Genomic DNA, 12,095 nt, shown 5'->3' with positions numbered 1-12,095 from the left:
GGGGGAAGGGGCGAGGGCCGGGCGGCGCGCATGCCGTGCGGCCCCCCGTCCCCCCGGGGCTCGCCGGCCTCGTGCGTGCGCACGCGCGCTGTCCCCCCGGAGGCGTCTGGGTGTGCGGAGCGCGCGCGCGCGGCTCGGAGGCGCACCTGTGAGGTGTCCCTTGAGGAGAGGGAGGGTGGGTGCGCGGAGTCCGCGGCCTGGGGCGCTTCAACCCCTCACTTGGAGTGAGTTCTGGGGTGGCCAGGCTGTACTGTCTTTATTTCTTTTCGGGATCAAGGTGGGGGCGAGCGGGGGTGGCCAGGGCGCGGGTACTGGGTCGGAAGGAGAATGAGTGGATTAAAGAAAAGAAAAACAACCCATCACTTAGGATGGGCCTGGAGCCGGGGTGAGCGCCCGGGCATCGGGTGGGAAAGGTCAGAGTGGCTCCGCGCAGCCTGGCGGCCCGGCGGCCACCCGGGCCGGCCCGGGGGAGGGCAGCCTGACTTTGGGCCTCGGCGAGCCGGCGTGGGCCCGCAGTGCCGGGGAGCGGGGGTCACAGATGGCGGCCAGGGCGCGCGGCGGCGGAGGGGCAGCGACCGGGGCGAGGCCGGGCGGAGGCCCCAAGAGAGCCAGACTCCCGAGCCGGGCTCCATTGTTGTTGGAGCCGAGGGAAGGGGGAGCAAAACAGCTTTAGAAACCCGTGAAGCCGCGCCTTGGAGCCTTTCCAGGCGGGTCCCCGGAGAAGCGGTAATGGCCGCGCCGTGGGATCAAGGGAGCCGGGCTGTGCCGCGGAGAAGCCTGGCTGCATGGTGTGATGTTGTGTGTTTTTTTTTTTTTTTTAAGAGCGCCTCGCGTCCCAGCAGAGCCAGCGGAGCATCCTACTCAGGTGATGAGGAACCCTCCGGGCACCCAGCGCAGATCGCTGCTGCCGCTGGACGCCTCCATTGTTTGACCATAACAAGGGCCGGATTCTCACCCAGGTAAACTGGATGGCAGCGCAGTCGAGCTCCCTCTAACCTCCCACATCCAAAGGAATCCTCTTCTCCTCTTTCAGGACTTTACTCCAGTTTTCTTCCTGGGCCCTGCTTCTGATTAACTCAGTATATCCACTTCCCAGGCATTTCCCTCTCTGGCTTAATCTTCCCGCATCTCTCTGCCCAGTCACCTCTCATTTCCCTCAAAACTCAGCTCCTTTGTGAAACCTTCCTTGCCCAACTCTAACAACTAAATCTCTCCCGGAGGAGCCTGTTCCGGACTCTCCTAGTTGATAGTTTATTGGTTGTCTTATTGCAACAAAGGAGACTAGATATTAAAAAAAAAAAATTCTAAGCTATTGCCTTTTTTTTTTTTAAAGAAAAGTTTTGTGATGTTTATTGTTTTAAGAGAATCGAACTGTTTTTGTTGCTATATATGTATTTTTTTTTTAAGCGGGGGTTCCTCCTTCTTTTATAGATGCACAGTTTTTTAGACCCAGAAAAATGGCCTTGTTCACCCCACAGATTGGTTTAAATCTTAAGAATTACTTTTAAATCAGCAAAGTAAAGCCTTTTCTTTGTAAAAACTAAAACATCACAGAGATGGCTAATGTCTTTGACTACAAGACCTCTGTTCCCAGAGATAACAACTGTGTATAACCTTCTAGATCTTTAAAAATGTTTTTACGCCAGTGTATACTTGTATTATCTTCGACTGTTTTAACAAGTATGAGTGCACTCTAGCTTTCCGTTTTTAGCATAGGATGCATTCAATCATTTTGCAGAACTGCTGCATCATGTTCCATAGTTTGAGGACACCATAGTTTATTTAGCCATTTCCTGAACTGATGGCAATTTATGATTTAACTTTACATTTAAAATAGTTTTTTTTGTTGTTCTCTACTGAAGTGTTAGTGAAGGGAGCACAAATCTACACTTACTACAGAAACTGTTTATGATGGACGTTCTCTTTGGTTCAGAAATTTACATGTGGTACATTTCTTGTAATTGTGACCCTGTTTTAATTGTGACGCCTGTTTTAAAGTCCTGTGACCTTGAGGAAGACATTTAATCACTCTAAGCCTGAGTTTTCTTTTCTATATGTAGTGATAATATCTGCTCTATTTACTCTACCAAGTTCAGTGATATCATGTGTGTGAAAGTCTTTGTAGAGTATAAAGTAGTATATAATGTTGATTTTGTGATCTGAAGGGATTTTTAAACTTGCACTACAATTTTTATTTCTTTGGCCAGATATGTATATTATAAAATACTACAGATAGCCAACTTTGAATGCTGTTTAGTTTCTGATTTTGTCATATTTTTATCAAGTACTCTTTAGACTTCTGAAAGAGTATTTCACAAAGCGTATTTTTCATAGTGCTTTACATGCTTTGAAAAATAAGGCATAAAAATTAGTTGATTGTGAATAAAGCATCAGCAAATTGAACACTACATAAAACACTCGTAATATATAAACAGAACTTCCTAGTGATGTAAATTTGTTTGTGTTTTTCTGTAGCAGCAACAGATTCAGGTTTTTATGTCCTTTGAGTAGAATGGATTCTTACTGAATTTGCCAGCAGTACCAGAGTTTTAACAGTTTACATACATATTCAGTAATGTGATGGCTATCATATTAAGATGTAAAAGGCACAATTAAGAGGTATGTAGGTATTTTTTTTCTTCTATTCAAATGTATACGAATGTTTCTAGCATGGCCACCAAAATCAGCTTGCCTCTGTTCTGTTCTAGTTTACGTTATGTGGGCAGAAGGGATCAGAAATTAAACAATCACGCAGCTGCTCATATAATCACAAACCGGTGTCTGCTATGAAAGTGAGTTAGCACTGGTGATGAGAAAGTATTAAAAAGGGGACCAAATTTTAGATTTCAGAGAGAGGACTCAGGAAAGACTTTTTTGCAGAAATAAGCTTTGAGCTGAGATCTGAAGGGTGAGTAGGCGTCAGTGTAGAATGAGATGGGGGATAATTTTCCAGGCAGGGGAACGGCACGTGGGAAGGCCCAGAATGGGGAAAGCGTTGCCCTTTCCGGGAACTGAAAGAATGACTTGTGGATACATTATGGTGGGTGAGGGGCAAGTGTGGCTAGGCAGGGGACCAAATCATGTCGGGTCTTGTAGGGCAGGTTAAGGATGTTTTATTTTATCCCGAGTGAAATGGGAAACCATTACAAGGGTTGGGTTTTAAACAGGGGAATGACTTAATCAGATTTGCATTTTTAAACAGCCACTCCAGCTGCTGCTACCTGCAGAATGTGGGAGTGGGGAGTGAAAGTGGGGAAGACCAGGTAGGTGATTGTCAGAGGTCTGTCAAGAGAGATGGTCTTTCCCTTCTAGTTCACATTGACTTCAAACTACCAGCTATACTAAGGTCAAAATAGGTATTTGTCTGTAAAAATAAATAATTTTTTATTTTCAAAAAGTAGGCATAAAGATGCACTTTTTTATGCAAAACACATATGTTAAACTAATTATTCATACTATGCTTAACAGAATAGGATCAGAGAGAGTAAAAATTTGGGATATTTAACATATTTTTGGTAAGTTTTGTCAAAGCAGGAATACGTGAAATAAGAGTGAGGTGAGGTTCTAAAAATGAAAAGAAGGGAAATATTGTAAATGCTATTTGCCAGAAAAAAAAGAATAACAGAAAAAAAATACTAGACAAAAAATTGAGAAAGCAACTGGGCACACAGTGAGTATATAATATTTATAGCTTTCTGAATACTAATAATTTTTTCAGAAACTAATATGGAAAAACAAAAAAGCAGGCTCTGATCACAATGCAACAAAAACCATGAAACAGGTAAACACAGCTTCATCAAGACAAGTGCGACTGACCTGCCTGGAAGAGACCAAACAATACCCTGAAAGATAAGAAAGAATGTCTTAAACTGAAGGATAGGCCATATCCCTGGTTGTGATGTTTAAATGCTATAGAGATCCCCCTTTTCAGGTGAACTGGACAGAATAGTGAGTAATGAGCTAGAACAAGGTCTATCTAATTGTTTAAACATACTGTAGAGCCAGTTGTGTTTAAACAGTGTCACACTAGCTTCAGAGTATCTGGACAGGTCACTGGAACCTATTCAGCACCCCAAAGATGAAAGTGTATGGAAGTGTAATAAGTGACAAACCATCACAAATGCCCTCCAAATCAGAGAAGATATGGAAGTAAATATTAAACATCTGGGCTGGACTTTGCTGATGGCCCAGTGGTTAAGACTTTATCTTCTAATGTAGGAGGTATGGGTTTGATCCCTGGTCAAGGATCCCACATGCCTCAGGGCCAAAAACATAAAACAGAAGCAATACTGTAACAAATTCAATGAAGACTTTTAAAATAATGCCCACATTAAAATAAACCTTTAAAAAAATAGGTGAACATCTGGAAAAAGGAGTTCTGCACGCTGAGGTGAACAGAGAACAGGTGTAGCGATCAGACAGACTTGAACTGGAATTTAAGGAAAATGATACCACCGTACAGGTGTTGAGAGAGAAAGAGGTACAGGTCCTGGCACCCACAAGACATTCAAATCTGTTATTAGTTAAAATCTGTATTGGACTACATAAACATTTAAAATATCTTTAAGAAGAAAGGAAAAACGAAATCCTAGGATCAAAAGCCAAACCACAAAGTAGAAAAATAGTAGTGACAAATCTAAGTGTAGAGTTAATATCTTCAACATGTAAAGAACTCAACACAAATCAATGAGAAAATGAAAATCCACACACGTGGTTGCAGGATGTGGCTCAATAGTTTAATGGATATAGATACAATTTGTTTGACATTTAGAAAGATGTGTAATCTCACTAATAAGTAATTTGTAATTATTCCTGTAGAAAAGTAAGACTGTATTCTCAATAGCAACAAAACCAGAAGACATTTAAGAGTAACACATAAACATACAAAAGCTCTATGAAAAAATTAGAAACCTTTACCTGAAGAATTTAAAAGCTACCCCAAATAAGTGGGCACACATTACATGCTTTGGAAAGAGACGGCATCTTTGTAAAGCTTGCAGTACTCAACAAATTAAACTGTTACTTCAATGTAATTCCAGCTGAAATCCCAGTGAGACTTACTTTTGGACACTTGATAAATTGCTTCTAAAATTTGTCCAGAGGACTAAATGTCGAGGCTCGAGTGGCCAAGAAATTTTTCAAGTGGAAAATACTGATGAAGGATTTGCTGTGCCAGATATCAAAACATACTGTAATGGTACAGTTATGTAAATGGTGAGTACAAGAATAGAGAGGTTGGTACATGGAACAAAGTAGAGTCCAGTAACCCATTTATATAGAGAGGAATTTATTATTTAATAAAGTTGGTATTTTGAGTTGGATACATTGGATATAATCTTGGATACATTGTAGAGGGATAAATGACTATTTGGAAAGAAATATTCTACTTCCCCTTATTCAAAATGACTTATTTGAATTAAAGAATGAGCTTAAAGACAAAAACACCTGTAAAAGTATAGGAAGAAAATATAAGAGAATTTATTATGTTGGAAAATAAGTTTCTAGGGTAAGCAGTTTATTAATAGGTAAGACTAAGGCCCCAAATCTAAAGAAGAGACTGATAAGTTTGAATATCATCAAAGCTGATATTTCTGTGTGATGTAAAAACATTATAAGTTGACAGACTTGGGGTAAAGTTCTGGTAACATACACAAACAAATATTAAAAAGCCACTTCCCTGGTGGCTCAGACGGTAAAGTGTCTGCCTACAATGCGGGAGACCCGGGTTCGATCCCTGGGTCAGGAAGATCTCCTGGACAAGGAAATAGCAACCCACTCCAGTATCTTGCCTGGAAAATCCCAGGTCAGAGACAGAGGAGCCTGGTAGGCTTCAGTCCTTGGGGTCGCAAAGAGTCAAACATGACTGAGCGACTTCACAAACAAAGGATAATAGAATTGACATAGTTAAGAAATGAATGGAGGATGTGAATAGTTCTCATTTAATAGTTCTCATAGAGAAATGAAAGCGTCAAAGCGATGACAGGAAATTCAGCCTCACTGGTGGTTAGGGAAATGGAAATTAAAACGGTGAGATTTTGTAGAGGAGGGAATGGCTCTCAGGCAAATTAAAATGCTCTCCAAGTATGTAGAGGAAAAGCTACCTGATACGGTCTTTGTTGTTGTTCAGCTGGTAAATTTTGTCTGACTCTTTGTGACCCCGTGGACTACAGCACGCCAGGCTTCCCTGTCCTTCACCATCTCCCAGAGTTTGCTCAAGCTCATGTCTACTGAGTCGGTGATGCCATCCAACCATCTCATCCTCTGTCGCCCCCTTCTCCTTCCCTCAATCTTTCCCAGCATCAGGGTCTTTTCCAATGAGTTGGCTCTTCGCATCAGGTGGCCCAAAGTATTAGAGCTTCAGCATCAGTCCTTCCAGTGAATATTCAGGGTTGCTTTCCTTTAGAATTGACTGAAATTAGTTTGCCCTTTCCCGATGACAATTTGGTTAAACCTATCAAAATTTTAAAAACACCCATATGCTTTCATCCAGCAGATACACTTAAGGGAATTGGGGATATTCTAATAAGAGAGTACAGGTTAAAGTTAGTATGAATGAAGTCTGTCACAGTATCACTTATAAAGAGGAAAAGCTGAAGATGAATGCAGAAAAAGTTTGTCGCCTCCACACTATGGAATGTTAGGTAGCTTTTAAAAAGAAAGGCAGATTTGTATGTATTGACATAGCCTGGATGGATATCTAGAATATATTTTTGAGCAAGTTTAGTTCCATTTTTTGTAAGATAGAAAACAAAATAATAATAATGTGTGTGGTTGTGTGTGTGTGTTCTGAATGAAAATAGAGATCTAGAAAAATATGTGGAAAATATGTTGTGATTACTTCTTCTGAGGGGAGGAGAATAGGGGAGATTGAATTTTTATTTCTGGGATTGATTTTATATTTATTTTACATGCTTTTGGATTGTTGTAGGTTTTAAACAGTATTTACTTCTGTAATGAAGATACTACAATTTCTCAGTTAACAAAGGCCCAAATTTAGACAGAAAGTTTTAAGACCTAGTACTGGGTGTAGCAAAAATGTCACACACTTATGTTACATTGGCTATATGTATCAAGGACCTTAAAAGTTATCATATTCATTGATGTAGCAACCACCTAGAAACCATCAAAGGAATATTTTTAAGTACAGAGAGGCTTTATGTATAAAAGATACATATTATAGAATTATTTTTAAGGGTGCATTTGCAGGCTGGTTAAGTTATCAACTGGGTAATACATTATTGGCTATTAAAATATTTATGAAGAAAACATATTAAAGTGCTTACGACAGTGTTAAGTGAAGAAAATCAGGGTACAAAATTGCATATGTTATGTGGTTAAAACTTTTATTAAACAGAAGTCCCAAAAGCCCTCCACAAAAACCTCTGATGGTAAAATGTCTGGAGGAAATTAAATGAAAATCTTAAAAATTGTGGACTTTGGGTAGTAGGATGTTGGAACACTTAAGTTTTTTACTTTTTTATTTTCCAGGATTATATGTCATTGAATCTATAATTTGTTATTTCATTTATAATGGAGCATTTACTTTTTAAAAGTGCATCATATCTAGGACATTTGTTAGCTGCATAGTTAATAGATGTGTACACTTTAAAAAATACTTCTGTCATATATTAAAGTATCCTCTAAAGTGAATGTTTTCTGAGTGATATATTTGTTGCTCTCAGCTTTTGGAGGGAAGTTTTCTTCTTAGCAATATGCAGAATACAAGTAGTTCTCATTTCTCATAACTGTAGAATAAACGCAGAAACTTAAATGTGGGCCCTGGGATTTCCTAGTTTGACTCTTGTTAACTCTTTGTGTTTCTAACACACACATCGGGTTGTAAAGCACGCTGCCTTTTACCGACTCAGGGTGAGTAGGACTTGGCCACGGGACCAGGGGCAGAAGCATGGGGAGCCTGATTATTATTCAGGGCCTGCAAGTGACTCAGCAGAGTGGAGCTCAAGGTATCTTGGGCCATATGGTGTGGGAGGACTGACGGGGTTATGCCAAGGGTAGGTAGATTTGCTCCCTTGCCAAGTGTTCATGGACCTGCAGGATTCTGTGGATGTGGCGTAGCGTGGGGCTTAGTGGAGGACAAAGCCAAAGAAGTGTGATAGTGGAGATGAGGTTGAGGACTTGGAAGGGCTCTGGGAGCACAAAAGGGGTCATGCAGAATCCAGAGGTGAGGGTAAGCTTTCTAGAGGCAGTGATGTCTGGTGGTGAGACCGAAGGTAAATGGAGGGAATAGCAAGTGTGATGGGTCAGAGGTAAAAGGACCGTGGTCGGGGGACGGGGGTAGTGGTTGAGGCCTAGGAGCAGACTAGATCTGGGGAGCCTGAAGAAGTTTGGTTTGGTTGGAACTAGAATTGGAGTGAGCAATGGTGAGAGATGAACCAGGAGAAGTAAATAGTAGCTCACACTGATCAGAGTTTAAAAGCCATATGAATAAATTTGAAAACTACACTGAGAATTAATGGAACCCATTGAAAAGCTTTAAGCAGGATAATGAACATCCCATTTTGCATTTTAGAAAGATTACATGACAGTGGATAATGGATTAGAGGAAGTCAGGCATGGAGGCTTTGTAGTGTCCTGGGGGAAGACGGTGGCCTGAATGACAGCTGAGTGTAGGTTAGGTGGGTGGATAAATTCAGGAGCAACTGGGAAGATAGACTTTGTGAGCAGGAGGAGGGTTGATGGTAACCAGGTTCTGGCTTAGGCCATTGAGTGACCAGTGGACCGATTTACTACAACTGAGAACAGAGTTGGCTTTGGTGAGGAGATGACAGACTGAGTTTTGGATGTGCGTACAGAACAGGGCTGTAGAGAAGCTACATGTCACTTGTAGGTTCTTCCTGAGAGAATTTGCAAAGATTGGTTTTATGCTGCAAATACATACTTTGCTCTATGAATGAGTGCTCTGTATAAATCCATTATTAAAAACTGTTTCTGTGGTAACTATTTTTTGGAATATAGTTACACATCTATATATTGTTTAAGTTTGGGGAGTATCTGTCTAACTTAGACTGGACTGTTGATGTCTTCCATATGGAGTTATTGGAGTTATTTAAGACTGCGTGACCCTGACTTTGAGTAATACTGTGATTGCCTTTTGCTCTAGACTCTCTCTGAGCAGGTGATGGTGCTGTAGTCAGTTATCTTGTTGAGAGTTATGGCTGAATAACTGGAGTGATTTCTACTGATGTTTCCATACTGGTCCGTTCCACACAGAGGTAGGCCAGGACACAGAGTGGTGCCAAGTCTGTATCCATCTGCAAGTGCTCACCTGGCCACTGGAAGTTGTGCTAGTCCATGTAGACTGGCGGGACAAAATATCACAGACCAGGTGGCTCCAGCAGCAATTTACTTCTCATGGTTCTGGAGGCTGGGAAATCCAAGATCAAGGAGCTGGTAGATTTAGTGTTTGATGAGGTCCTGCCTGGTAGCTCAGCTGGTAAAGAATCTGCCTGCAATCCAGGAGACCCTGGTTCAATCCCTTGGTTGGGAAGATCTGCTGGAGAAGGGATAGGCTACCCACTCCAGTATTCTTGGGCTTCCCTGGTGGCTCAGCTGGTAAAGAACCTGCCTGCAATGTGAGAGACCTGGGTTCAATCTCTGGGTTGGGAAGATCCCCTGGAGAAGGGAAAGGCTACCCACTCCAGTATTCTGGGCTGGAGAATTCCATGGACCATATAGTCCATGGGGTTGCAAAGAGCTGGACATGACTGAGTGACTTTCATATATATTTTGTGAGGTTCTGCCTCCTGGTTCATAGATGCCATCTTTTTGACGTGTCCTCACATGGCAGAGGGGCGAGGGAGCTCTTGGGGTCTCTTTTATAAGGACACGCATCCCATCGTGAGGGCTCCACCCTCATGAGCTAATTACCTTCTAAGCGCCCCACCTCCTAACACCATTGCAGTGGGGTTGAGGTTTCAATATCTGAAGTTTGAGGGGACACAAACATTCAGGCTCGCACAGAAGTATAGCTAGAGGTTGGAGAGTCAGTCACAGTGTCCTCCCCTTACGGCTGGCATAGCAGCTGTGTCTGGGTGACAGTGTGTGGACCAGAGTGAGGTGAGGCTCAGAGCAGAGCTGGGGGGTGGTCCATCTAGGAAGAGGTAGGGGAGACGGGGCCTGTGGAAGAACTCATCAGAGAGGAGGAGGATGTCTTCACCAGAAAGCATTTGGTTAAAAGAAAGAAACATGTTTGAAGTGGCCTAAGTGCAGGGGGATCTCTGAGGAGGCTGCCATGGCACCCCATGCTGTATCTTGGCTGAGGCCTGCTAGCGTCTGGAGCGTCCAGGAGCCGGTGCAGCTCTCTCTGCCTGTGTCTCTCCCGAGTCACTGTCCCTCTCAGTTCACTCTGTAGACCCAGGCTTTCCACCTCCCAGTTCTGAACTCTCAGGGACAAGCATCTGATTGGGTCAGCTCAGCTGACTGGGTTCCTGTTGCAGAGCCCACAGGGGCAGATTCTCCAGGTGGTGAAGGCAGGTAGGGGTCTCGGGGGAGATCGGTGCCCTGGCAGCTGAGGAGAAAGTTCCCAGAACTGGCAGGGACAGTAGGTTCTAATGGCTCAGAGATGTGATAAAGGGATAAGGAGTCAACCTAGATTTGGCAAATCAAAGTCATTTAGCCTAAGTGTAAAGAATTACCACAGCTAACCTACAGCTATGGTAGATACTTATGCTATGGAAGAGGTTGGAAGAAGGGAAATTTTAAAAAAATGAAATTAACTTTGGAGTTGTATCAGCAGAATTCAAAATTTAATTTGAAAAAGCAGTAATTTCTGTTGCTGACATTAAAGCATTTCTACAGCTTTATTCTAACTCGAGAATATACAGTGTCTCTTGTGTCACCTGATGTAAGAAATTCAATAAAGCTATTCTAGAGCTCATTTATTTTTTATAACCTGCAAGTTGATAAAATAGTCATAGCTTATTTCCACAGCTTATTTTGCATTGCCTTCCACAGTAATGTGCCAAATCTTGTGAGGAAGCTCTTGTTCAGCTAGAGCAATCCTCTGTCCCAAAGGTTATAAATTCTGCCTGTTTAGGTAAATGATAAAACAATTCATAAAAAAAAATCTGAACCCTCTTTCCTCAGAGTAAGCCCCATTATGTCCCTCTGGCTTTCAAAATTATTTTTAGATGTGCATTTCAAACGTGTAGGATTAAGCTTGATAGGATTTAAGAATGTTTCAGTGATTCAAAGTACTGGGCATCAGCCAGCAAACACAAGTCAGGTTTTTAGTTAACCAGTATTCAGTAACTTATCACTGTATCTCTCTATCATGATAGAATTAGGACCTTGTGATAAGCCCCCAGACTCACAATTAGGATCGGGGATCCTGCAGAAAGCCGGCTGTACCAGTCTTCACAGTGCTTAGTAACTAGTTAGAGGCAGTAATCAACTGTGAAATTCGCTGCAGGTTCTAATGCCTTAGCTTAAATATCCATGAAGATTTATGAGCAAGTGTTTGAGTGCCCTCTGGAGGCCTTGCTGCTACTGCTGCTGCTAAGTCGCTTCAGTCGTGTCTGACTCTGTGCGACCCCATAGACGGCAGCCCACGAGGCTCGCCCATCCCTGGGATTCTCCAGGCAAGAACACTGGAGTGCGTTGCCATTTCCTTCTCCAATGCATGAAAGTAAAAAGTGAAAGTGAAGTCGCTGAGTCTTGTCCGACTCTTAGCGACCCCATGGACTGCAGCCCACCAGGCTCCTCCGTCCACGGGATTCTCCAGCAAAAGTATCGGAGTGGGGTGCCATTGCCTTCTCCGTCTGGAGGCCTTATTATGAACAGTTAAAACACAGACTCCTACAAAAGGTTTTCTTTAACAGCTAGAATTAAGAACTAGTGGACTAGATAGATAGTTGAACTGGTCCGGGTGTGAGTAGGGAGCAGAGGAGAGCCAGGATGGAACCCACAGGAACACTAGTACTTGGGGAGGGGGAGGAGTCTCCAAGTGGACTGAGGAATACCAGTGGATGGAGTGAGAGTGAAGTCATAGAAGGGAGTGTCCAGCATGAGAAAGAAGGTGCCAAGAGGAACTTCAGCAGTGTAGTGGTGGGTTGAGGAATGAATGGGAAATGAAA

At 42.5% G+C, this 12,095-nt stretch overlaps 1 protein-coding gene across 3 annotated transcripts in view; it reads left to right on the top strand.

Annotated features, from left to right (window-relative positions):
- The first annotated feature begins 102 nt into the window (after positions 1-102).
- ZNF664 (zinc finger protein 664) overlaps positions 103-12,095 on the top strand; it is a 35,952-nt gene continuing 23,959 nt past the window's right edge. For all 3 annotated transcript variants that reach the window (XM_010841275.1, XM_010841276.1, XM_010841274.1), the window contains exons 1-2: positions 103-224; positions 823-959. The gene's annotated coding sequence lies outside the window, so the exon portion shown is untranslated. The remainder of the gene's footprint in view (positions 225-822; positions 960-12,095) is intronic.

This window comes from Bison bison, unplaced genomic scaffold (genome assembly GCF_000754665.1).
Source record: "Bison bison bison isolate TAMUID 2011002044 unplaced genomic scaffold, Bison_UMD1.0 scf7180017864160, whole genome shotgun sequence".
In the NCBI taxonomy this organism is placed as follows: domain Eukaryota; kingdom Metazoa; phylum Chordata; class Mammalia; order Artiodactyla; family Bovidae; genus Bison; species Bison bison.
This window is presented reverse-complemented; position numbering and strand designations above follow the sequence as displayed.